Consider the following 2,701-nt stretch of genomic DNA (forward strand, 5'->3'; position numbering starts at 1 on the left):
CCAGGGAAAAGTGGCAAGCAGTTCCATGGGAAGCAGCATAAGGCTGCCATTGACAGAGTCCCTGAGATGGGAGCAAGAGTAGTCAGTGGGCCTGGGTTCACCCCATTCGCCACTGGGGAAGTGGCATGATTATAGGACTGTGATACTAATCCCCTGGAAGGGAGAAACATGGAAAGTGTCATGGCTCAAAGGCTGAGCAATGAAGAGGGTGCTGCGGTTCCTGAGGTGGAGAGAAGGGTTGCAGGTGGATGCAGAGACAGAGTGATGGCATTTGTCATAAATATAAAGGGAAGGGTAAACACCTTTAAAATCCCTCCTGGCCAGAGGAAAAAACCCTTCAGCTGTAAAGGGTTAAGAAGCTAGGATAACCTCACTGGCACCTGACCAAAATGACCAATGAGGAGATGAGATGCTTTCAAAAGCTGGAGAGAGGGAGAAACAAAGTCTCTTTCTGTCTGTGTGATGCATTTGCCGGGAACAGAAAGGAATGGAGTCTTAGAACTTAGTAAGTAATCTAGCTAGATATGCATTAGATTCTGTTTTAAATGGCTGAGAAAATAAGCTGTGCTGAATGGAATGTATATTCCTGTTTTTGTGTCTTTTTGTAACTTAAGGTTTTGCCTAGAGGGATTATCTGTGTTGAATCTAATTACCCTATAAGTTATTTACCATCCTGATTTTACAGAGGTGATTCTTTTACTTTTTCTTCTATTAAAATTCTTCTTTTAAGAACCTGATTGCTTTTTTCATTGTTCTTAAGATCCAAGGGTTTGGGTCTGTATTCACCTATGTAAATTGGGGAGGATTTTTATCAAGCCTTCTCCAGGAAAGGGGGTGTAGGGTTTGGGAAGGATTTTGGAGGGAAAGATGTTTCCAAGCGGGCTCTTTCCCGGTTATATATCTGTTAGATGCTTGGTGGTGGCAGCAATAAAGTCCAAGGGGAAAAAGGAAAATAGTTTGTACCTTGGGGAAGTTTTTTAACCTAAGCTGGTAAAAATAAGCTTAGGAGGTTTTCATGCAGGTCCCCACATCTGTACCCTAGAGTTCAGAGTGGGGAAGGAACCTTGACAGCATGCAAACTGTGGATGGGGTGCATTGGCCTTGAGCTAATCCCCAGAGTGAACAGGAGGAGGTGCCAGTCGAGTGGTGAGCTATGTGTGTATAAAGGCTAAAAGCAATAATTGGTGATGTGCACACCTGATTTCCTACTGGCAGCTTGGAATACCATCACTCTATGCCAGTTGGGCACCAAAAGAACTGTTCTGTCCTCTGACAGGTGCAATGCTTGGAATAACAGAGAAGGTTTATGTAGCATGGCACAGACACCGCCCTCCTCCCAAACTCCACTTTGATTTATTTTTTTGAAAGCCCAAATAAGTTGGGTTTTTAACTTTGCATTCTTTGAGCACACCTTTTGCTGTGATTAACCTGGCTGAATCCAAGGCGCTTCTATGGTCTGAAGCATCCCTCTGCCAATATATTGATATTCAATTCCAAAAAGTAACACTGTCTGGAAATTCCACAAGAATTTTTCTGTGTGCCTCCACTGAGTTGTTTTAGACAATAACCCTCTGGGTCTTGTCCTGTTCCAGGCTCCTTCACCGCTGTGGTACCTCTACAGATCTCCCATACTGCAGAAACCTGGCTCACCGTACCTCCATGGGCTGTTCCAAGAAGAAATATTTTGATGATGATGCATCACAGGTCCTGGAACAAGAACAGCAGTTAAGGGATGAAGATGGAACAGAACAGAGAATTGTTTGAGCAGCAGCTGGCTCTAATGGTCATAAGAGTGCAGGCTCCTGATGTACCCACACCATGGGCTTTCACTGCTACAGTACCCAGGTGTGCAGTCCAGGAACAGCTTGGACAACCCATGGCTGGGTGACCCATGCAATTAGGCCCTCTGAGTGACTGGACTGGGCAAATATGCTGGACCCCTCCCCCATGGACACTTCCACCCCTCTGCCTCAGCACCAACTGTGTGGCATATTTGAAAGAGAGGGGAACAGGGGGCCAGGAGATGTGTAATAGTGTGTGTGTTGTGCATAGTTTTTACCATTTGCACTTGTTTATGTACTTTGTTCTTGGTTATTTTTAAAGGTTTTGAGGTGTTAAGGGCAGCAGGCCTTCCAGGCAATGGTTTAATACTGTACTTTCCCAATACATGGATAAAAATAAAGGTTTCTATTTTATAAGGAAATTTTATTGCCATCTTTGCAACACATCATATAACATGTATTTCAAATAATAAAGGTAAACACTGATCAAAGACAACGGGGAGGTTGTAGAGTAAACCCATGTCTCAATACAGCTATTTACATCAATCCATACTGTTCCCCCCTCCCATTTCATAAGTAGTCAGGTCATTCAAAAGTACAATGCACAGTAATCAACCCTCCCTCCTGCACTAGCAATCAATATCTTCCCCACAAGCATATTCATAAAGGTACTATTCTCCCTCTTCCAGTGGGTCATGCAAGTTGATAATGTGGGAGCATAAAGCATCACTGACTTCTGGTGCCCATGTGCATCCAGGTCCAGCTGTGTTATGTGCACTTTCTGGCAGAGTGCATCAGGTCAGTGGTCCCCTCGCTCCCCTATTTCCATTGGGGGGAAATGGCTCACCTTTGGCTTCACAAACATTGTGAAGAGCACAGCAACCCCCTGTAATGCAGACAGCATTAATGACATGCCAGAA

General features: G+C 44.4%; 1 long non-coding RNA gene across 1 annotated transcript; it reads left to right on the plus strand.

Annotated features, from left to right (window-relative positions):
* The first annotated feature begins 461 nt into the window (after positions 1 to 461).
* Positions 462 to 2,198, plus strand: LOC122455590. Its single transcript, XR_006273902.1, has 2 exons — positions 462 to 505; positions 1,593 to 2,198. It is a non-coding gene; the product is annotated as an uncharacterized LOC122455590 (long non-coding RNA).
* The last annotated feature ends 503 nt before the right edge of the window (positions 2,199 to 2,701 follow it).

The sequence above is a fragment of the Dermochelys coriacea genome, chromosome 8, assembly GCF_009764565.3.
Source record: "Dermochelys coriacea isolate rDerCor1 chromosome 8, rDerCor1.pri.v4, whole genome shotgun sequence".
NCBI classification, from domain to species: Eukaryota; Metazoa; Chordata; order Testudines; family Dermochelyidae; genus Dermochelys; species Dermochelys coriacea.